At 34.8% G+C, this 25864-nt stretch overlaps 1 protein-coding gene and 1 long non-coding RNA gene across 2 annotated transcripts in view; both read right to left on the reverse strand.

Annotated features, from left to right (window-relative positions):
* The window catches only part of LRP1B (LDL receptor related protein 1B), a 1945542-nt gene that overhangs the window by 1774995 nt on the left and 144683 nt on the right, over positions 1-25864 (reverse strand). The window lies entirely within an intron of this gene.
* On the reverse strand, positions 376-24573 carry LOC143677593 (uncharacterized). Its single transcript, XR_013172710.1, has 5 exons — positions 23581-24573; positions 18654-18755; positions 14567-15181; positions 13755-13793; positions 376-885 (listed from the first exon to the last, which is right to left on the reverse strand). It is a non-coding gene; the product is annotated as an uncharacterized LOC143677593 (long non-coding RNA).

Here is a 25864-nt window from a genome sequence, read left to right on the forward strand (position 1 = left end):
TGTTTCTCCCCCTTTATGCATACTCAGTATTGAATATTATATTGTATATTCACTGTTTTCATTTTGTTTTGAGATATATTTGATCACATCTGAAACAAGCTAATGTGTAGTGACACTGACTCATGAGCTGTGCCCCCCACACAGGTGCTATACTTTTCCACCCATCAGAATTAAATTAGGGAAACTTGGCATGTACTTAGTCATGTTTTATGTTGCTGATTGAATGTGACTAATGCAAGGCCTGCTATATCTGAGACTGATCACTTTGCCATTAAATTGTTGACCCAAGTGACATTTCACTCTTGTACTAGCATTTGATAAAATTAATTTGCTCTCTAAAGGAGTAACAGTTTATATTTTTAATTCTATGTGCTTTCATATTTTTTGTGTTTGATTTTGGGGGAGCATTTGGTTGAGTTTTCTACAGGTTTCCTTTCTAGCTTGTTGGTAAAGTAATCTTAGCTTCACCCTCCGTGGAGCAAGAAAAATAATCACTACCTTTTGATGCTGCCGCAGATCTCAACTCAGGCGAAGCCATAGAACAGAGACCATATAAACGTATTGAAGGAAGAGAGACCATAGGATAGCATGCTCTAATTCTTTTTATTCCTCTCGCCCCCTTTTCTTGTCTTAGAGACATTAAAGCTGTGATGTATTCGCACAGTTAGTTGACCCACTTTCAAAGCTGTGAAGTAGGTGGCTGATTTTTTTTTCACTCGTTCTCTGCATTGTGTTTGATGTCCGAGAGTGACCAGGCATTATACTGTGTGGTGAGTCAGGATTATTCTAAGCAGATTCAGCAATGTAGGAAATGAAGCCAGATCTCTTAGGCATCCTGAAGGCATTAGACAATCTCTGAAGCATTCAACTATTAAGACTTTAGCCCTGGGGAAGAGTAACATTTCTGTAGATTAACCCTTTTGAAAGATTTTTAATTTCTTCTCATTGTCATGATATAATACAATCAATATTCCATGTAATATCCACTCATTGTTCTGTTATTTATGAGCACTGCTTACTTTAACACTTTAACTAAATATCAATTTTTGAGAAATGCTAAAATCTAATACAGTACCCTGAAAGAGTGGAAAGCATATTTTATAGATTCTTAATTTATTCCCATTATATTTAAGGTTCCAGAATGTCTCATTTGTTAAATTAGAAATAAAATAAAACTATGTTATTACTCCTTTGCTCAATCACGGTTGCATTTTATGCTACATTTGCTTTGATTCAGATAAGGGAAAAAACTGAAATATATGTAGTTTCCAGAGCTACTTTTTGATTATCAATTTTACCATCTAAGACAACATTTTACAAAGTGCTATAGAACACTAAAATATGGCAAGATGTCCATCGGTGTCAAACAAAAAAGAACAGTTAAATGTTTGGTTTTCAAAAGGTTTGAAATATGCTGAATTAAATTATTGCAGAATTCCTCATTGTCTTTTAAGGGAGTGTTTGTGTTGATTCTCTATATATTCCTTCAAGTCTTTGAGTCAATCTTTCACTCACACACTTCAGCACACCCCAAATTTTTATAGGCCACAGGTTGAATCATCTGTAAGAAGCTCTCTACTCTATACTTGTGGGCCTTATAGAACCACGAATCTGATCAGAGAAGAGACCCCTGGTTACACTAACCAGTTCCCTTCAATATAAAGGGTATATTTATATTTTGTGGGCTAAAACTAATGACTTGTTAATATTCAAGGCTACTTCATATTCTCTGGCTGGATATGGAGAGTATCTGTCTGGACCTGCATTGTGCAAGGATGAAGTAGAAGAACTGAGAGCAATCTACATGGCTAAGGTTGATTCGCAGTGGAAAGGATAGAGGGTTAATGCAGAAAAGGGGTTGAACAAAAAGGAAGAGAAACACAAGAACCTATGTGGCCTAGTTTAGCAAAAATATCTTAGGAATTTGTAAACTAAGAAAGTAGAGAAGTGTCCCAATTTTTACATTTCTGAAATAGTGAAAAGGAGATAAAATGGGGAGAAATGATTTAAATATGATAGTTGTGCATTATGAATGAAATCCCTCTAAGATGATACTACTTTTCAAAATATTTTTGAAGTTACAAATGAAGAAAACATTTTTCAAGAGCTTTATTTTCCTATTACAACAATTTACTATACTCATAAATAAATAAACTTGATATTTTTTATCTTTGGTGTAAGTACAAACTACATTTGAAAGTTTAAAATCATAGTCCTATCAATAAAATTATGTAATAAATTGTGGTAATCATTTATGTTTATTAAACTCTCCAATCCAGACTGCTAAACCATAATATTGAAAATGTATTCTACCCATCAAATGTTATTTTTGAAATTGCTGCTGTTCTATATATCTTATATTCTTTGTTCACCATTTCGGACATTGTTTAAATAATCAACATGGAATTTCATCTTGAGTTTAATATCTTAATGTGTGTTTTTAAAATACCTATTGGGTAACTGCTAATAAGCAGAACAAGGAAAATAAGCATACCAACAGATCCTAGAATATTTTATACTCTGAAGTGAAGTGAAGCATAGACTTTTTTCAACCTTAGTACCATATCAGGATGCATTATTTTTATTTGGACTATGATTCATACAAGCCTAATTCAAAATATTCATTATTCCTAACTTTCTCATTGGAACATAGGTCTTAAACTACATCATGTAAGAGAATTATATAACACCCTCTGTGTTTGCAATTTGCAAACACCCTCTATCATATTGCAATGATAGGAGGAATACAATATAAATTTTGCATATAGAAAATATTGCTGACAAACTCTAAAACCAAATAACATAGCAAAATGAGATTTTGATATATTTTATGCTTTATCATTTTGTTTATTTTCACCACAGTTCATTACTTTCCATATTAATAAAAAATTTTACAATTGTATTATTGATAGCTCTTAACTGGGCTTATCTCCTTATCTCCTTTTTAAAATTATATTTCTGGAAAATAGAACATCTTTGACTAATTGGGTCACTGGGGGCTGTTGCCAATTACTAAAAAAATCTAATGTGATTTTTGACCATCAGTTTTTGAGTAAGTTATGCTGTAATAGATAAGAAGAACCTAGCAATCCATGAATTTCATTTGCATTAAAATAGCATTTTGGGATAAAATACTCTATGCTTCTTGGGAAATTCATATTTTTCTCAAAGTCCCAAACAAGGAGGTATGAACTGAGAGGAGTAATTAAAAGAGTTTTACAGTATGTCTAAAAAATGATCTTACACTATATTTCTTTAAATGAAAAGAGAGGGGGAAAAAAGGAGAAATTTGGTCCATTGGTAGAAAATACTCTATAGATCATTTTTAAATTTTAAAACTTATTTTGTCTTCTAATGTGCTTTTTTTTTTAGGTGCACAGTCCAGGAAGCGAACCCCTAATATGCTTTTTTTTAAAAAAAATTTTACATTAATTAAAAAAAAAAATTACAGGAAAGAAACACAAGCATTCTTAATATGTGATCATTCCATTCTACATATATAATCAATAATTCAAAATATCATCACATAGTTGCATATTCATCATCATGATCATTTCTTAGAACATTTGCATCAATTCAGAAAAAGATATAAAAAGACAACAGAAAAAAGATCCTATATACCATACCCCTTACCCCTCCCTTTCATTGATCACTAGCATTTCAAACTAAATTTATTTTAACATTTGCTCCCCCTATTATTTATTTTTATTCCATATGTTTTATTCCAGAGGTTCTCTTGGGGGTGACTCTTAGGCCTAATTTTAAGTAGGCTTGACCTATCCTTTGTGGGGTTAAGTTTCACATGAACAATGCCCAAGACTGGGGGCTCAACCTATAGCTTTGGTTGTCCACACTGCTTGTGAGAATATCAAGAATTCAACTTGGGGAGGTTGAATTTTCCCCCGTTCTCACCATTCCCCAAAGGGGACTTTACAAATACTTTTCCGCTCACTGATCAGATCACTCAGGGATTCATCAGGGCATCACTCTGGACAAACCAACAAAATCTCATGTCCTATACAAGGTTCCATGTACTCATGTTGTTCAACCAAGCTATCTACATAACTTATATTAGGAAATGCACTAGTCAAAATATAAATTTTGTACCAAATAAACATTTTTTGCTTTAGTCTCACACATAAGTTGAAATTTTAAAATATTAATTACCATCTATTTTCAGCACCCTGCAGTAATGACATTCCTTTGTTCTTCCTCATGCAAAAACATTTTTTTAATTTGTACATCTAGTCACTGTCATTATACACTCTAGGCAATCCTAGATTATACCATCTCAATCTTTATCGTCTATCTTTCTTTCTGATTTCATTTGTGCCCCCAGCCCTCCTCCCTCTATCATTCTCACATTCAGCTTTGTTCAGTGTTTTAACATAATTGTATTACACTTAGGTAGTACTGTGCTGTCCATTTCTGAGTTTTTACATACAGTGGCACAATCTGTATCCCTTCAGCTCCAATTACCCCATATCTTACCCTATTTCTATCTCCTGATGATCTCTGTTACCAACGAAATTCTCCAAGTTTATTCACTAATGTCAGTTCATATCAGTGAGACCATACAGTATTTGTCCTTCTGTTTCTGGCTAATCTCGCTCAGCATAATGTCCTTAAGGTCCATCCATGTTGTTATATACTTCATAACTTTATTCTGTCTTACAGCTGCATAATATTCCTTTGTATGTATATACAACTGTTTGTTTAGTCACCCATCTGTTGATGGACATTTTGGCTGTTTCCATCTCTTGGTCATTGTAAATAATGCTGCTATAAACATTGGTGTGCAAATGTCCATTTGTGTCTTTGCCCTCATGTCCTTTGAGTAGAGACTGCATATAGATGGGTCCCATTCCCTAATCCATCCTGCCAGTCCATGTCCCCCAATTGGGAGGCTTAATCCATCAATATTCAGTGTTATTACTGCCCAGGCAGTACCCTCCTCTACCATTTTCCTTTTGGCTTTTATATGTCCTTCTAATTTTCCTTCTTTTTACCTTTACTCATAGTCTTCCTTTCTACACTCTTCTCCACACCTCTCCCTTCTGCCTTTGTATCTGTCTCTAGTGCTCCCTTTAGTTTTTCTTGCAGAGCTGGTCTTTGATCACAAATTCTCTCAGTGATTTTTTTGTCTGAAAATGTTTTAATTTCTCCCTCATTTTTATAGGACAATTTTGCTAGGTATAGAATTCATGGTTGGCAGTTTTTCTCTTTTAGTAATTTAAATATATCATTCCACTGTCTTCTCACCTCCATGGTTTCTGTTGAGAAATCTATGCATAGTCTTATTGGGCTTCCCTTGTGTATTATGGATTGCTTTTCTCTTTCTGCTTTCAAGATTATCTCTTTCTCTTTGACCTCCAACATTCTGATTAGTAAATGTCTTGGAGTACGTCTATTTGGATCTATTCTCTTTGGGGTACGCTGCACTTCTTGGATCTGTAATTTTAAGTCTTTCATAAGAGTTGGGAAATTTTCAGTGATAATTTCCTCCATTAGTTTTTCTCCTCCTTTTCCCTTCTCTTCTCCTTCTGGGACACCCACAACACGTATATTCGTGTGTTTCATATTGTCCTTCAATTTCCTGAGTCCCTGCTCATATTTTTCCCTATATTTTCTTTTTCTTGTTGGATTTCAGATAGTCCATTCCTCCAGTTCACTAATCCTATGTTCTGCCTCTTGAAATCTACCATTGTAGGTCTCCATTGTTTTTTGCATCTCTTCTACTGTGCCTTTCATTCCCGTAAGTTCTGTGATTTGTTTTTTCAGACTTTGGATTTCTTCTTTTTGTTCATTCCTTGCCTTCTTTATATCCTCCCTCAATTCATTGATTTGGTTTTTTGACGTTTTCCATGTCTATTCATATATCCTGAATTAATTGTTTCAGCTCCTGCATCTCATTTGAATTGTTGGTTTGTTCCTTTGACTGGGCCATATCTTCAACTTTCCTACTGTGATGTGTTATTTTTTGCTGGTGTCTAGGCATTTAATTACCTTAATTAGTTTATTCTGGAGATTGCTTTCACTTTTTTTACCTAGGGTTTTCTTGCTGGACGAATTTGTTGTCTCTCTGCTCTTTGACATTCAGTTCAGCTTTTTGTGGACCTCTAGCTTTGGTTTGTTTAACAGAGGAGTATTTTTCAGTTCTTGTTTCTTGCCCTGCTTGTATGGTGCTTCCCCCCCTTCCCGCCCCGAGGAGGGTCTACATAGGTATTATAGACCTCAGCCTGATTTTCCCAGACCAAACTGGCCTCCTATCAGGAGGAAAGAGTCACCTGCATTGCTTTTCCCTGAGGGTGAGACCCAGCAGGTTGACAGACTTTCCTGTGAAGTCTCTGGGCTCTGTTTTTCTTATCCTGCTCAGTATGTGGTGCCTGTCTGCCTGCAGGTTCCACCACCATAACATGATGTGGTACCTTTAACTTTGGCAGACTCTCCCTGCTGGGGCTGTAGTGGAGACAGAGGAGAGGTTGTAGGCTGGTCTTAATGGCTTCAAATTACCAAGGCCGGGTGTCTGAATTCCTTGAAGGAGGGATTCCACCTGAGTTGGGCTTCACCCCTCTGCTGGGGAAGGCACAGGCTCCAGACAAGCCCTCAAACAAGCTTTTTCTGTCTATGCCTGGGGCAGTTGCAGCCTGAGAAGTCTGCCGCTGTATCCAAAGGCAGTCAAGCCTTTGTAGAAACACAGCCACAAAAACCTCTGCTTCCCTTTTTTTTTTTTTCTTTTTCCGTCAGTCCTGCCCTCTTGGCGCTGGGGCAAAAATGAGTGACCTCTGCTTTGACCAGGTTCACCTGAGCTGGGGGCCTATTTTTAGTAGTCAGAATATGTTAATTAATTCCATAATTGGCATTTGGTTGGGCTCAGCCCCTGCTTCTGATAAAGTCTCTTTCCTTACCTCTCTGGGAAGCAGCCTGTGGGGGAGGAGTGCCAGCTACTGCAGCTTGGGGAACTCACGGTTCTGGAGGGCTTGCAGCCGGTCCAGCTGGTCCAGACTTGGGTACGCCATGTGTCCGGTCACTGATGTGGCCCCAGGAGCTGTTCTGTGTTGTTTCTGGTTATTTAGTAATTGTTCTGGAGGACGAACTAAAACGCGCAAATTGCTAAGCCGCCATCTTGGCCCAGAAACCTAATGTGCTTTGAAAATGAAAGTTCTGTGCAAGTTTTGAAAACACAGGGCAGATTCTCACTGGAGTTCTAGAAGCCTTCTGAGCCATTGATAAAGGCAGCCAATTTAAGATAGCTCAAAATACTCAGTGTGATTGTACTGTGTGGAACATACATAGGTAGAATGATTATAAAATCACGTTGTAATTTATGAAGACTCATCACTATTTTTCATCAATATTAGCTTATTTTTTTTAGTATTATATATTACTTTTTATTGTTTTCCTGTTGAGTATTGTGTGTGAACACATATGAATGTATGTGTTTTATATATTATTTAAATTACTTCTAATCTTAGAGGAAACTTAGAATAAGAAACATGATGAGCAAAATGTTTTTTTTTTTTCTTCTGGTAAGTCATAAAAAGACACATTTTCTTAACTAAAAACCGATTAAAATCAAAGGAAACTTTTGGCAAACCAATAGACTAAATTTTTTGAGACTTGGAAAAGATGGTTATGAGACTCACATAAAGTTCCAAATAAAGAAACTAACAAGTATTTGTATGAACTAGTTATCCTTAAGTCTACTCACTTTGAAGTAATGAAGGCTATACTTCAATTTATAAAATTAGATTCTGGTAATCAAGTCTATCTACATATTTATATATCTTTATATCTTGCCTTAAATTGTCCTTGAGCTCACAATTACTGATGAATCATATGATCACACTAGTGGAAGAAAGCAAAGAAATATAAACTTTTAAAAGAAAACCAGCTCCTAAGAAATGAACTCTTCAAAATTTCCTAACAGGTGGGAATTTAATATTTGCTTGACTAAAAACTGATACAGTAAGAACACACCACCAGCTATTTAATACATGTTGAATTAAAGTCTATTTCCATGTCATTGCCACTCATTTGTCATATTTTCCAAGTCTGAACTTAGTAGAATCACCTTTATCATGGTAGACTCACAAATATTTAAGAACCTTATTATTACCCTTTTCATATTTCTCTTGTTTAAGATAAATGCTCTTGTCTTCATGTTCAATACAGTCTATTTACTTCTCTCACCATCTTGGATATTTTCTCTGTAATTAGTCAGTGTTCCTCTTTAAAATACCTACCAAGGAATACAATATTCATTTGCATTTGAACAACAAAAATGGGGAAATCCCAATGGAATCATTTAACCATCCCTGGGCAATGTCTAGCTATTGGGACAGGAATACTGTAGGTCAGACTCTACCTTAGGATTGCTTACCAAATTGAGAAAAAAAATGGGTCTCAAATGCAAACCTTGTACATCTAAGCTTACAAATGACCGGGATTATCATGTCCATTATCAAAGGAAAATTAATTTTGATGTGATTTTAGAATTTTCATAGTTGGCTTTTATTGTCATTTATGTTTTCCCTTATGACATCATTAATATATTTTCATAACAAGAATAACGAATAGAACCCCTTTCTATTAAAGGTAACCTTACTTAATTGAAACAATAGTCCAATTCACTGAACACCCTGAATTATTATTTCTCTAGTATAAGTAAGAAAAACAGGAGCATCACCATTTGCATAGCCTAAAAGAGACACAGGCTGGGCTACTTATTCTTGAGTTACTACCAAGTGCCTTCTAGGGGTCAAGGAATGGTACTCATTACCCTGGAAACAGGTAATAAACTGGCATATGTGGGCCTATCTCCAGGCAGCTAAATCAAAGTTAAAAGGAATTAGTATGAACAGTCCCTCTCTACTTCATAGAGGGCTTATATTATAGTATAATGTCCCAGAAGGTTTTGCACAATCATGGCCAGTTAAGTTCTTACGGTTTTATTTTCCTACAATAGTATAAGAAAAACAGCATGTTTCATCAAAGTGGAAATTAAAACAAATATAAATAACAAACCTCAACTTTCACAGTGATTGACATAGAATTGAAATTATGCCCTGTCCCACATTTCCTCAACTGCTTTCTTTAAAGCCTCCCTCTTACATTCAGTTGAGAAGGGTAAAAAACAGTTCCAAGAATAAGCTATTTAAAAAAAAAGAGAAGGGGGATTATGGAATGGAGAACAAAGGATCACGAACTAGGAAACAGCATAGGAAAGAAATCTATCAACCAGTACTATCAGAAAGAACTTTCTGAATAATATTCCCCTGAACTCTCCAATATGGTAGCTACCTAATACCACCAAGAAACGATACTTGGTAGTGTAACTGAGGAATTAACTTTTATCTAATTTTGTAAATTTAAATATAAATAGTCACATATAACTAGAGGGCATAGCATAGCAACAGACACATTTGCATTTCACTTGCCCCTCAAACCTGTATTTATTTAAATGTTATATCCTGTCTATTATCTATTAACAAACAGATCTTTCTAGAAAAGAAATATCAATTTGTTCAAACAAATATGAGGTAATTATATCCTCAACTCTTCAAGTTATTTATAAAATCAATGTTGGAAATATCTCAACTCTTGCCTGGGTCGTCATTCCTCATCTGTAACATGAGGCTAGATTAGGCCCTCTCCGAGACCAAAATCATGTATAAAATGGGATGGCATTAGCACCGGGAGATGCTAGGATGCAAGATCATGGTGTAGAGCAAATGGTTGCTAGGTCAGGATGGACTCCTCTGTAGAGCTGACATGGCAGCTGATACTTGAATAATGAGAAATCTAAGGTGTGAATACCTAGAAGTGCAGTAAAGGTAGAGGAAACAGTAAGTGAGTGATTCCTGTGATGGGCATAGGTCAGAAAGGTGAGCGTAACTAAATTATAGGGAACAAGGGAGAGACTTATAGGATATTAGACCAGAGAGTCAGGCAGGCTCAAATGCATCGTGTCCTTATAGCACTGATTAGGTATATGCATTTTATTCCATGTACAAAGGACCAGTGACGGTTACAAGCAGCACATTTAATTAAACTGAGCTGTATTTCTCAAAAGACACCCTAACTACTATCTGGATAACAGACTGTTGGTAGAACAAGTTTAGAAGCACTTGGATCTTGTAAAAGGCTAATGCAACATTTAATAATGTCTGCATTAATTATCAAGCATTATCCAGTATTGTCAATGGATTACCCTTGTTTTCCAAAAATAGTGCATAGATTTATTCATATAGGGAACTGCAGCAAAGATGACTGTCAACCAGAGATTTGTCCTCTCCTTTCATGATGCAACTTTGCAATTAGGTGTGGTCATCTAATTAATTTTTATGAATAGAATCAGAGCGGAAGTGATACCTGTTGCTTCTGGGTCAAGGTAAACCAGAAGTCAGTGTGCCTTTCCCCAATTTCCTCCTTCCCCTGTCTGTTTTGTGGATGTCTCCTCCCTCCTCCAGAGAGACCCCCCTGAAAGTAAAGCCTTTGGAAATGGCAAGAGCACCATCCTCCTGGATGTCTGCATGAAGAGGGCCCCGTCACCACCTCCCAGCAGGGATACCTTCATTAGACTGTTATGTAGGCAAGTAAAGTTTTTTATAGTAAGCTCTTGAGATATCAGAATTTTAAAATATTTTATATAAGTAGAATTTCCCTTATTTATTAGTTTTTCATAGCTAGATTTCCCTAATTAACACAAAATGCCTCCACCTCAATCACTGCATAGCAGGGTATAGGTATTTTTCAATCCATACAATTCTCCTGATGAAGAGATGAGTCTTTAAGGCTTTATAGGGTTAATGGCTGACTGTAGGTAAACCCATGGTCCAAATTTTTAGGGGATCTATAGTAGAAGACTCCAAAGAAAAATTTAGTTGTAAAAAAATAGATGATCAAAACTTTAGTATACAGATCTATTTAGAGCCACCCAACACACATAATACAAAGCTTGTTAGCAACAAAACATTCGAGATAAGAATTTGCCTTAGGTTGTGTTGCTTTTGAGGAGGAAGGCTTTAGGAGATATTTTAGGGTGACTTTAGACAATGTGAACTATGCCAGTGCAAATGCCACTGCCCACTGTGAAATATTTCCATTTCTAACTATATTTAAAAACTAAAATCACAGCTAATTTTGCTTTATCTATGAGAACAACTCTGCTATTATGATTTCATAGAAAGAATTCACTGGGAAAATTTCAAATATTATGCACCTGTAATCTAAAGGAACCAACACTTGTACTTTAACTTAAAATTTGCATTGAATTGCTGGAAGCATCATCAGAACGTGCACTACCCCTCACCTTAGTTATTCACAGAACAGAATCCAGTTTGCCTGAAAATGAAGTCAATTCTATGGATATGATAGTGTGATTTCAAAACTTAGCTTGAAAAGGTAGATGAACAATCAGGTTTATATTTAGAACAATACAGAATATTAAAAGAAGTATCCATAGTCTTTTATGCTAAATAAGCTTTACATTTGTTCGCATTTCAGCAAGATTTTACCTTCGGAGCACTGATGTTATGACTAATTCCATTCACATTTAACAATAAATGTAGCCAGTTTGAGGGGAAAAAACGAAAATACTAAATGGTGTTCTGGAATAATGAATCAAAAAGACAGATTCTCTGCAGCAATCTAATGTAGAACGTTTTGTAAATCATAGGGCAACTGGAGGAGACATTTTTAGTTGAGATACTTGAGGTATGGTGCAGCCCAAATAGCAGATCAAAAGTAGAAAAATCTGATCCTAGACAAACTAGGAAATAGCTACAGTATCCCTGCAAGTACTTTGTTATTTCCTTTATCCCTTTGTCACACACACACACACACACACACACACACACTTTTGCTATTTCTTGGATAGCTAGGGCCTTCCACTGAGCTTCGTTCTCCTGGGCTACAGATTCCCATTCCTTGAAGTTGATATCTTTCTCTCTTCATCACTACACTTTTCATAACCTATCCTGCCTGCTCCATGAGAGCAAGCCCCCCGTGATGTCCACTTCTCCTGCCTTCCATGGCAGCCACCACAATTGACTGGAACATGCTTTCCTGTTGAGACCCCAGTCGCAGACGCAGTCTAGCACAACACAACATATTCTCGCCAGCAACTATCTACTGTCAAAATTGGAAACTCAGCATCATGTCTAAATGGTCACTAGAATGAATGGTTTAAAGCAATATATAATCTTCCCCAGTAGATTTTATTTTTTCATATAGCATAATGAAGAAAGTAAAAGCAAAATAAAAACAATTAACATATATTCGGTGGCATTCATGGCCAGATAAGGAAGAAGGGAGGGTGAGAACAATTATTAAACAGAGTGACCAACCATGGTGATAAAGAAAAAAAAAATGTCAATGACTGTTCATCCCAGCCTGCTAGGAGATGGGTACAGAAAGAAAGGTTGACAGTAATAGCTGAGTTCAGTTGTTTGTTTGTGTCTGACTTGCGTTTTGAAGAATTACTAAGTATTATGCAGACCAATAAATGCATACAGGAAAAGTTGGGAGAGGAAAGTTTTTTAATGGAAAACTTTCGTTTTGTGAATCCTGGGGCACATGGTGAGAGATGAGTCTTGAGAGGTTACCAAGGGCAAGAATTTGAAAGGATTGGCTCATGTCAATAAAATACCCATTAATTAGGGTTAAAAATAAATTTAATGAAGAAGACAGTATATGGAAGAAAGAAAGCATTAACCACCACCACAAAATGGCCTTTGAAGGATATCTTTCCTGTATCACAGTATTAGGTTTTAAGAAGCCTGAATGCTTTATTTGCATTATGACTATTTGAAATATTTTGCTTTAGGAAACTTTTCCATTAAGGTTTTTATTAAGATATTATTATTGACTTTTTTTTTTAAAGAAAGGTATGTCTGACAGCAGAAGCTTACTAGAATCTAATTTTTAAAACATCTCCACATTTATCTGAAGTTTTCACATAAGTACACATTCTATCCAAGAAAGTAACATTTTATAAGCTATGGATTTATAATTGCATTGTCTGCTCATGTTGGCTATAAACCTAAAGCAGACCACCTGGTGAGGCCTAAACACATTGGATTTATCACATAAAATACAAAAATGAAGTGAAACCTGTTAGGTGATTATCCCTGGGCACATGTCGATATATTGTTGGGAATTAGAACCAGATTCTCTTTGGGAGACTATTTGGGGGGGAGGGGGGGGGGCAAACTTCCACTTAATGCAAATTATTTTCATCAATTAAAAGTGAGTAAATATGTTAGTTTGACCCACAAAACAACAAAGAACCAGGAAAAATATCAGTCTACTCTGAGGGCTGAAATGTGCTTTAACTCTGAGACAATGGTATTGGCAAATTCTGGAAAGAGGCTGAGGGTCATAATGGAAGAAGAAAATGATCCTTTAACATTTAGTTAAAAATACCAAGATGGCATATGGCTGGCTAATTTTGAAAATAGCACTTAACACTTAGACAAACAGCAAATAAGTTTAATAATTTAAGGTTTAGCAAAATGATTATTGGCAAATAACCTATTTTCCTTCCAAAGCTGCAAAAGGAGAATAAAAGCAACTTTGCAATTTCGTCCCAGAACTTAGCTAACAATGAGCATCACAATTGTATGTCATAACTTTGCCACAATCATATGATTCCTAAAGTTTTACTTTCAAATTATTTTATAAAGATTAATTCCAAAACAATCCCAATGAAACTGGTGAGTTTCTTTTCATAAGTGAAGTAGAGAATTTACCTTTTTTCTTTAAGAAGCAGCTTTGTTGTTTCCAAGTCACTTAGAGATGGCATCAGGCATAAGAAAAATGAAACAAAAAGTAAATGTTTTGCCCTAGCACAATTCCCATTATTTCTTCTTTAGGGTGATTAAGACAAAAGTAAAACTGCAATGGAAATTTCAGCTTCTTATATGTTAGCATGTTTCCTTGTCTAATACTCTATCATTATCATTCAATTCCTTAGATACTGCCAACATCTTTTAGCAGTACATATAAAAGCAATTAAGCCAAAGTCTGGGATTATCTAAAACACCGAACATACAACTTTTAAAAAAATTAAAGTATTTTAAATGGCCTTCTTTTTTATTAGATTGTATGATTCATAGTAAAAATGATAATTTCCTATAAACAATATATTTCATCTCAATGAACTTTCAAAATGATTTGCAACTTAACAAATTAAAAGAGTTTCTTCTGGAATGAAATGAATAGCAATTGATATAAATTCCAGGAGCATTTTAAAATTATGAAAATAGGAAAACTCTAAATAGATATTTCATTTATCGGGTGTAAAAGATAAATAGCTATATATTAGGGATATTAGAATGCAATGGAGGTTATACAGATATAAGAAATCTAGATTTTTTCTTTCCCAGAGAAATGAAAATAAACGTTATTTCTAAAATTTGGAGCTAATCACCAACAGCTTAAATTCTTAAAATATTCATCTTTAAAAGAGAGGTGGGTTTCTTTACATTTTAGACATATAGATAAATAACTAAGAAATATTTCTTAATTCAAATAGGAAGGAGCAACGTAAACATAGATTCACCTGTCATTCTGCCATTTTAAAGTGTGTGTTTCAAGAGTGTCAGAATATCAAAGGAAAGATAAATTACCAGTCTGACAAGCTGGACATTTTTTTTTTCCTTTAGACTATTCTCATCTTTCCTCAAATTTATAATTATCCCTATTAAACATTTCCAGATTTGACTTTACAAAAATCTGTTTACATCTTATATATATATTCTAGTCCTAGGGGTGAGAATATAAATGGAAATGAAGAAATCAAGTGTTTTGCTTTGCCTTGCAAAAATTGTGGATGTTTTTCAATAGTGGCTCTTTTTGGGCCAGTGTAATCTTTTATATTATTAATATCTAAATAAAGGGGGCTTGGAAAAATGAGTTCATTTCTGGGGTTTGTATCTACTTCTCTACAATTGCCCTGAACGAGATGTTGTTCAAATTATAAATCTCCCATCAGTTCTTCAAAATTAGAGCTGCTCTTCTCAATAACAAACGATCTCTTCCAATAACTGTTTTTCAGATGCATTAAATAAAGTTGCTGGTAAAGCACAGTACAGTGGTTCAAGTTTCTGCTCCCCCACTTATTTTCTGTGGCCTTGGGCAAGTATTTCAAACCCTTGTATGTCTTCTGTTTCTTCTCCTGTAAAACAGGGATAATGGTATTAACTACCTCATTTGTTTTGGAGGAGATTAAATGAATTAAAGCTCTCTTAGAACAATGCCTGTGCATAATTAGCTTTTATAAATGTTATTCTTCATCATTATTCTTATCTCCACTGCGAGAAATCTATTAAAGTTGAATGACAATGCATTTAGGTTATGAGACTACCTATTAGGCTCAAAATGAATTCAGCTGACTGAATTATAAAATTTGACTATGACACTGATCAAATAAAGAGAATTGCCAACTTTCCACTTGGCTAATTGATATGTATGTAATTACTGAGGAGTTAAAAAAATACTTAATTGCATCTTGTTGCAGGATGTGTGCTTCTCCTAATATTGTGTTACCTTTTTTGCATCTTAAGCACAGTGAAGCAGAGTATGACTTCTGAATGTTCAAATCCCACAAAAGCTTCTTCTTTCTCCTAGTTCCTCCCCACTACATTATCTCAGACAAAGCCTTTGTCTATGGCTGAGGCATGGTGCAATTAGCAACAATTAACTAACCTTATGGAAAACAGGTGTGAAGCTGATTTAAGCTCCTTTTGGTCTTTTTTTCTTTTTCTCTGTATCTATGGAGCTTGGAGTTTGGGAAGAAATTCAACCAGCCTGGGTTTCTTTTTCTTTCAAAATATGTACCACAAATCCAATGGATGTTTTACCCCAAGATCTATTTTCCATGCAATTATAAAAAGTTTTGATTAAAAAAAAAGAATATTTACCTATTCTGCTTTCTGAATTGGGTGATTTATTGAATTTATGCATAATATTTCTTATTTCATCATTATTATGCGATTGGCACTACCATTATTTTCAGGTAAAAATAGATCTAAATCATTTAGGCTCTTCTAATGTTAATAAACAGGAAAAATTATTTGCATGCAAAGCAATTATTTCATAGTAATCAAATATGCATGTTATGTAAGTGGCTTCATGCATAGGAATTGCTATTAGTTTTGATCTCTTAAGTTTTTTATTGCATTGCTGATCATCTGGCCCAGAATCAGTCAATCAAAAATTCCATCATTGATTAAGCCTATAACAACAACAAAGGCCTAAGGATGTAGAATCAAAAACTCTTTCTGGATCATCTTACAGATGCTCCCCTTGAAATGAAATTATACAAAATAACAACTTCATATCAGATATACATCTTTAGAAAGTATTAGTTCTGCTAACCCTAATAACAAAAACAGTGGTATAGCCTTTTAAATGTAAGATAATTAAAACAAGTAAAGATAGACAATCTCTAACTAAAAAAACTTTGCTCTACTTTTAAATTCATAGCTTGTTTCTTGTATGCTTTGCTTAATTTCCTTATTAAATTGCAAGTACCCATTTGTGGTTAAAGCAGTAACTGGCAACTTACATTTAGCAGAGATGTTGGTTCACAAAATGTTAAAGATGTATATATTGGCAAGACAAGAACTAATTTATTTACTTTATTTATGAGTAATATTTATCATGCATCTTTCTGTACATTATCCTGGGGAAATATGAGAATATGTAGAAATGGTCAGAATAGTTCCAATTCTAGATGTACTTAACAGACCCTGGTTGGGTTTCCATTTCCTGTGTGTCCCAATGAATCATTTCCTCTCTTGGTATAAGAGTTTCTTTACTTTAAAACTGCTTTCACTTAACTTTTGGAATAATTGTAGCACAGATTTGGCAATATTGCAATGGACTGTTGGAGTCCTCAAATGGTGCCTCGTCGTTATGGCAGCCTGTTTTGCCCTAATTATAATCACGTCATTTCACTGAGCTCTGTTAATATAAGTCAGATCTTAAAATATCTCAAACATAAATGGGCTCTTACACCCTGAGACTTTCCTAATTCCCCCCTAGTTTATAGGATACCTTTTATATTATTAACATAACAGCTTCAGGATAGCTTTTATATTATTAACATAACAGCTTTCTAATTGTCCAACAGACACAAGTGCCTACTGTATATATGTTTATATCAAATCCTTGAATGGATACATATAAAAATGTATGTTTTTAAGAATTTCACTCAGTAGTCATGTTTTAATGATACCTACATTACCAAACTAACTTTCTTCAAAACGATAAAATTTCATAATCATGATTTGTGCGAACTGCTTCTCCAGTTCAGGTTATCTATGCATCTTGCATCCTCCCCTTCCTTTTTTTTCTGCCCACCCTCCTGAACATTCTCAGCACTTGGTTAAAAGTGAAAATAAAACCACAGATTACTTGCCCATTTTAGTGTATTGCCATTTTGCTGCAACTGGCCATACAAAAAGCAATTAGTAAATGGTAATTATGATACATATTCATTTAGTAATTTTCTTACTACAACAACAACTTGACTCATTTTCATTTTCTAATGTGCTCCATTTTTATCCTCCTATGACTGCAATGACTTCAAAAGTTAGCAGGTACGATTTGAAATCTATAGATTTTTCGTGCATATGCTATTGTTCACAAAAAAAGAAGGGGAAAAAATGTCGATTGTGATGATAAAAAAAGTATTTAAGCCCTCTAGCCTCCTATATTCTGGAGCAGCTAGAAAGAAAAATATGAGAGGATTGTATGGTAGTCCATGACAAACTCTGGGATCTGTCCTGTAAGTACTTGTTGAAGAGTGCTTTGAAAACTATTTTTTTTACGTCTTTGTTTTGTATATATGTTATACTATATACAATAAAAAAGTTAATAGACACAAAATAATTCAATACCAGAGAAATAAGAACTTCAAATACCACCATTCCCAAGAAAAACCACAAGACAACAACAAAAGTGATAGCTCTAAGGTACAGATTTGAAGGGAAAGCTAATTTTGATGTATAAATATGAGCCAGTTTCTTTATTTCATATTATTTTAAGCTACTTGATCTTCATTCAGAAATTTCACTATTTTTAGCAGGCATGCCATGGTACTAATCAATTTCTAGGTCATAAGCCATCTTATCTTCTTTGTATTTATGTAGAGAATTAAATCCATTGACAGATATTTACAGATTGCTTTACACAGTGGAATTCTATCATTCTTTAAAGAATGAATACCCAATGTTCCTCCAAGCACTAAAGATTTCTATTGAAAACATGTTTTCAAGTTTTATCCTAAAATGTAGACAATCTTTTACCACCTCAAGTGAAAGTAATTTGCCCAGCTACATTTCAGCAATTAGAAGGTGGTATAAAGTTTATAATTGTTAATCTACATTTAGACTATATAGTAAAGTAGTCCAAGACAATGAACTGGTCAAAAATTAAAGTATCACAAAGAAGTGTTGATTTCATATAAAATAAATAATTCTCAAGACTTTAAAAATCAAAGCACTAATGGGTAGAATTTCTGTGTGTTAGAAATAAATCAGCTGTTGAAATAGTGCTTATCTTTAATACAAAGGAATTGACAAATTTTTCTTAATACATATAGGGAAAGCAGCTATCTTATTGTTTAAACCTACTAAGCTGACCTTTACTCTTGGAGTTTCTTTGCAGTCACAGGCACAGAGAGCTGATATATTCCAATATAGATAGTAGATGTTCTGCATAGGTTAAAACAATAGCAATTAAGCCTATAAATAAAAGAGCAAAAGTTATGCATGTATGTATGTATCTATCTCTCTCTATATATATGTTATGTATCATAAACATATATCATGTATTATGTATGCATGTATATGTGTGTATGTGTGCGTAGTTGTTGAGGTAGGGGCGCAATTCTCAACAGTCTGTGTGTGTGTTTCATTGTTTGTAAAAGCATACTGGCTCATACTAAATTGACTACCATTCTTTAGACTCATAAACACTTTACTAGAAATCCATTTAATAACAGAACAGTTTAGAAGAAGATAGGCTGTAATTTTCTATAATTGGTATAACTGTACTTAGAGCTAAGTTGATCAATAGGATTTTCTAAAGCTGTCTTTCCAACCCGACTTGTAGATTTAGTGGACCTTCAGGGCTTTTGGTACATCAGCCATACTCATCTTTCATTTCAGCATTTTAGTTTCAGGGTGATTGTTCTAGATATTCCATGACATTATATTAAAGTCTTCAAAGTATTTGTCTATTTCTGTTCCATCACTCTGGAGAGGTTGACTCCACTTAACACTTAGTTATAGATGGAAACTTTCACTTCCACCTCATGTTTAGACCTTTTGTCATCAACAAAATGTATTGGCAACACAAACATTTTCTTTATTTTCTAACCTTTCAAAATAAACCATGATTTTTAGAAAGCAAAAAAAAAACTTACCTAGGCTTTTAATGGAAAATCTCCACTAAAAGCCTGCCATATCTATTTTGTTACTCAAGCTTATGACCAACTGAGAGTGAACACCCTTAAATAGGGAATGCCATGAACTGAACTGCTGCTATAAATAATTGACAAAACCTTCTATCCTATACCAATCTTTTTATAAGAGATTAAAATTTCTTTAATGGCAGGTCATTTTTTTTGTAAGTCAAAACAGTTCAATATCGGCAAGTTCAAATATTTCAACTGAACACACCCACATATGCACTTATATCCACATTCACACATATACATAAAACTATCTGTTGATTAAGCTAGAGGCACAATGTCCAGCAGTCTATGTATTTTAACTTTAAAGCTCTGCCTCAAATAAATATTATACCCCTTCTTCTAGAGAGGGTGAAATAGATGAAAGATTATTTAACTTGACTAAACTTACATGGCTGGGAAGTATCAGAACGGAGATTCAAACTTGGGTTGACTGATTCCAAAGCTAATGGTTTTCTACTTTTCCATGCTTCTCTGTACATGGTAGTCAATTCTCCATACATGGTAGTCAACAAACACCTGCTCCCTATTATCTGATTATTTTGTATATCCATTTCAAATTTCAAGGATTATTTCCAGGGAAACTAAGAAAACCTTCTGTGGCTCATGCAGGTGCACTGCAGGGTGCCACTGTATATCTTTGCTTTTATTTTAATGAATTATTTCTTTCAAATAGATGATTTCCTCTTTTCAAAGGAATACTTTCAGTGGAAACTATAGATTAAGCTGATTGGGAAGATGAGAATTTTATGAAGAGAAAAGCTATTATGTACACGCCAATGCAACACATTAATGCCTCACCTTGCAATCTTTAATAAGGTTATAGTTTCCTAAAACACCTAACATGTTCCCAAGGAAAAAACTCAACATAGGAAAAATGAGTACAGCACCTTAAGTAAATTTATATTTAACATTTCTGTGATTCAATGTCTCAGGTTGTTAAAAAATATGTTAAAAATGAAAAACTGTGATAATTAAGCACCCATTCAGCAACACATCTGTATTCACCCACTCAGTTTATCTGCTGATATGCCAGAGGATTCTGACATGATGTTTTCCCTTCATCCAGTTTTCCTCCTTTTTCCTCCCGGTCATCATGTGAAATGACAAGAGTCAATGCTCAGGGCATTGTGACTCCTAGAAAACTATCATAGTAGTTTTAATTGCCAGGGAGAATTTTTGCTGAGAGTATCTTAAGTCATTGTTTTAATCTCAGCAAATATGAATGCTGAGATAGAAAGGAAGTTTTACTCGGCAAGCATTGCTGGATCATGGAATTTTCTAGACTTCTTAATTATTAATCAGCTGATTTTCTGTCAGAAAACAAAAACCATGCTAGAAATTCAAGCAGAAAGAGTTTTTGGTTACAAAAATGTGGAAAGGGCGAACAGGAAGGAGGCTGGGATATCAGTAGGAAAATAGGGATTGGTTATCCATGAGTCAGTCCTTGTTGCTGAATTAAAAATACTGGAGGTCCACTGTCATGTGCTTATTGGAAGCACATAGTGGACTCAGAGCAGGAATCCAGGAACCTGCATTCCTCTGAGGTTGCTTGAAATGTCTTGGACCTTACTGAAGACCCCCATCTTCTCTAGTTGTTCTTAAATGTCTGATAACTGTTGAGGACTGTACTAGGAGCTAAAAATGAAATGGTGTTTCCCTTAGCTTCCACTCCCAATATCCCAGAAGTGGCTTCCATTGGCAGTGTCTAATAGAAAGTTAGGAAAGGAGCCTGGGAAATGTAGTTGGCTGACTTCGAGGGTAAGCATAGAGCTGAGAGCCAACAGACACAACTCAGCACTATTTATGGCATTTTATTTTACTATTCTATTTTGTTCTTTTTTAGTCTAGCCATTGATGATTCATTGAGATGATGTCGGCAAAGTGCCTTTGGCGGTGATTTGCCCACTATAGAGATACATGACAAATGTCAATCCCATAGCTGAAAGTCTTCCTAAATAAAGGAAACTGAATATAATTTAACTTTTTCTTCATGACTCAAGGTTAACTTTAGATGTCAATATTTACACTGGGACCATTTCCTTCAATAATTTCAATGACAAATGAAGCTCATTCTAATACTAATGATTCCACACTGCTATAATTTTAAGGTCTATGATCTTTATTTTTCTTTTTCTTCATCTTATATCTTACTGTCAAGCAATCAGCAATAACTTCATGCACTTGTCAGGGTATATCCATTCAGTAATATCTTTTTTGCTCCTAATTTTCTAGAACTGATTTGTTGTTTGTCAGAAAACAAGAAAACCAAATCTTTTTAAGACATATTTTAAAAAAGGAAACTAAGATGATACTCTTAGTGGCAGTTCCTGAAGACTCCCCCATGAGCAAAGAGCTTGAGCACCTGTTTAAAAACCATTTCTATCTATTCTATGTTTCCCTCTATTTTCCAGAGGGTTGTGGTTGTTTGCTGATTACCCTCCATGTAGTTGAGATGTTAATGTTATACTGGCCAGCTAGCAACAACAGGCTAATTCTGAGAATGGCCTGAAGTACTTTGTGCATGATTCATCTCATAATAAAAATTATTCCATAATTGCAAGAAATAAACACTTTCTCTTTATGAGCACACTGATGAACTCTTTTCAAATTTGCAAAATATCTGTTCTTTGTGAACTATAAAATAGAGCTTATGGAATAAAAAATGACTCAAAATATTTCATTAATTATATGCTAGAAGTATATGTCTTCCCACATCAGTCAAGATGGTGGAATGAGATGCTTCAGGTTTCTGTCCCCTTACAAAAGCTTGGTAAAGTTAGCATTAAATGGTGGAAACCTCCTTCTAAAAGATCAAGAAACCAGTTAATTGACTGAATTAATAAGGTGAGAGCTTAGTAAGAAAAAGCTACTTGGTAGGATCTCCTGGCACCTGGTTGGACCCCCTTACCCGTCACTGGCTTACCATGGAGTCAGCCCATACTCTCAGTGAGAATTTCTGGCCCTGCTACTGGAGGGAGCAGAATAATCCTCATACTTATACTGAGAGCTTGTATGTCTGGTCTAGTCTGCCTGGTGGTGGCTTAAGGGACTAACTGTGTGTTAGAACTTGCTCCACATATACAAGTCAACTCATGAACTCTCCTGCAGAATGCTATGGGAGGGTAGTCAAGTCATGCTGCTAGGGCAAGGGATTGCTGCCTGGAGAATATACAGTGTAGTGCATAGGACTATAAGAAAACTTTCCTGGGGAAGTGAGGATATTTGTATCTAGGGAATTCCTAGAGTCAAATGCAAGCCCAAGTCAAGGCACATACTCAGAAAGGATCAGGAAGGTCCTGTATGCTTCAGCCTGGTGCTATTCTCCAAACTCATTCTATGGATAAGCAAGAACTGCAAGAACTAGGAAAGTTGTCTCCTTTTCTGCCTTCTTCATTCTATTTTTATTAGCTCTTGGCTTTCAAGGAAAGCTCATTGTTATTACCAGCTGGAGATACAACCTTAAGGAAAAGACACCTTTGAGTCTAAATTCTAGTGATAATTCATTAAAAGTATCAAAATGTCCAGGTTTCAACAAAAGGTTGGAAACATTTAGAAAAAAAAGGAAATGAGAGCCTAGGTGAAGATGGATATTAAAGCATTAGAAACCATCAACAAAGAGGATCAGATCCAGGACATACCAGACAAACCCTTTTAAAAAATACTCCTAAATATGCTCAACAAGCTAAAGAAAAACATGGATGAAGAATGAAAAGAAATCAGGAAAACAATAGCTGAACTCAAAAGAGAATATAAAGAGAGATAGAAAATACAAAAAGGAACCAAGTAGAGCTGTAGACCACAGTAACAGAAATTTAAAATTCCCTAGATAGGTTCAACAGCAGATTAGAACTGGCAGAAGAAAGAATCAGCGAAATTGAAGATAAAATAATTGAAATCATTCAATATGAGGAGCAAAAAGAAGAAAAAAGAAATAGTGATCAGAGCATGAGGAACCTGTGTGACACCACTGATTGTACCTATATATGTATATATAGATAGATAGATACAGTGGGAATCCCAGAAAGAGAAGAAAGAGAAAAAAGGGCAGAGAGAATATTGAAAGAAATAATGGTTAAAAATTCCAATCTTACATTTGGGATCTTCTTACATTTACTATCTCATTGCCAGTGCTTGAACAATTAGCCCCTATGCACGATGATTAAGATAATGCTTTCCTAACACTGATGTCACAAAGCTGCCTTTATCATGGTCCCGTCTGAGCACTATGAAAGCTGAAAAGTGTATTATCATACATGTGCAGCATTGAGACAGAGTTGAGTGGTCCAGACTCATATAGCTAATTAGGTGACAGAGGAAAGCAAAACTCAGGTCTCTCAAAATCCATATGCTTGAAAATCCATGGAATTTTATAACTGGAAGCATAATGAAAATAATAACCTCTCTATTAATGATAGTGTGTAGTTTTCTATTGCTGTTGAAAAAAAGTGTCACAAATTTAGTAGCTTAAGTCAATACAGATGTATTTACCTTGTAATTGTGTAGGTCAGAAGTCTGACAAGTATCAGTTGGCAAAAAGCCTGGTGTTCAGGGCAGCATTCCTTCTAGAGGCTCTAGGGGAGAAGCTGTTTCCTTACCTATTCTAGCATCTAGAGGCCACCTACATCCTTTCCTTAGGGTTCCCTTCCTCCATCCTTCAGTTGAAGTCAGCAATGGCTGGTTGAGTTGTTCTCACATCACATGGCTCTGATTTCTTCCACAAATCATAGCTCTGAACTCTTCTGCCACCCTCTTCCAAATATAAGGATCCTTTGATTACATTGGAATTACCCAGATAATCCATGATATTCATTCTATCTTAAGGTTTGCTAACTAGAACCTTAACTATATCCATAATATGTATTCTCCTCTGCCATGTAAACTGAAAAATTTACAGGTTTCAGGAATTAAGATATGGACATTTGGAGAATGGGGTAGCATTATTCAGCCTGCAATAGTCAGTGAAGTTAATTTAAAACATTCGGATGCCCTCATACTTTCATTTACTTGTCATAAAAAACCTTACCAGGTAGAAAGTAGCAGCTTCAACTTTTAGGAGAGAAAATATAATATCCTTTGAGATTTTAGCCTTTATTAGTGGAAACTTGAAAAATTATAAATACAAAGCTTAGACTTATGTAAAGCTTTACGTCCATAGACAATAATTAATTGAAATTAACACTACCATTTTCTATTGAGGAATCCATAAAAATAACTAAAGCACAGGTTAAAAAAAGTTTTCATCAAAAAGAAAAGAGGAAAAGAAAAAGGATGCTATGCATTTTAGATTCACTAAGAAATTACAAATGAATATTATTTTCTATCTCAAATCACTAAGACCTAAGATGCATTGATTGAGTTGTTGAATGATATAGTTGTGAATGAATTAATCCACACTGACTTTTATTTGTGGATCTGATAACGTATGTAATTATTTTACTGTGATCTGTCTCTCCAAGCTTCCCCCAACACCACTCTCTGAATTTCAGTTTTCCACATCAGTAAAGGAAGTTCATATGTTTTACCTGGCAAGGTAGTTGAATGAAATAACATACAAACATTGTCTGGACTATAATCAGCATTCAATAATCCACAGCAATTGCAAATGTTTATTAATATCACTATAATATTTCCATCTACACAGGATGCAATCCTGGATTATCTGACCAACAAAGATAAGTAAGGACCATGCCAACCTTTTGTCCAAACCCGGCTTGCCTATGTAACAAACATACTTAAATGTCTAAAATACTTCTTATATTTAAATTCCACCTTTTTTCTATAATTTATTAAGCAAAACAATTAAGGGTTTTCTCAAATAGTGTTTTCCTTTGAAATATGCATTTAAAAATCAATTACTACTTAATGAGTTGTCTAGAGAATCAAAGGTGAAGCAAAAATGGATCTAATCCTTCAGCCCCTTACTATCGTGACTCAAACTCAGTTTCTATTCTTGGAGAAAGAAGTAAACCTGCATTCAGTGTCTCAAATATTAGGAGCTTATTAGAGCTTATAACCCACAGAATTTGGAGATGACACCCAGAGCCTTGCCCTGCAGACATATTAGTGCCTGAAGAGGCCAAAGCAGTGCTGTAGAACTGAACAGGCACAGCGAATCTGAGATTGTCAAATGAGGATTTGCTGAAACCAAAATTAAATTAAACAAGCCACAGTTAGCAGACAAAATTAGGGTTAGAGTCATGAGTTTTGATACTATTGCACTTCTAATAGTATTTTAAGTCATTATGCTATTCTTATATTTAAGTTTTCCAGTTGACGTAGAATCATAAAAGATGCAAAAGTTAATCTCTACAGAATAAATGTCTGTATGAATTACTTCTACAAATGTATTATAATAATTTATGGAATTGATAAATA

The sequence above is a fragment of the Tamandua tetradactyla genome, chromosome 3, assembly GCF_023851605.1.
Source record: "Tamandua tetradactyla isolate mTamTet1 chromosome 3, mTamTet1.pri, whole genome shotgun sequence".
Lineage (NCBI taxonomy): Eukaryota > Metazoa > Chordata > Mammalia > Pilosa > Myrmecophagidae > Tamandua > Tamandua tetradactyla.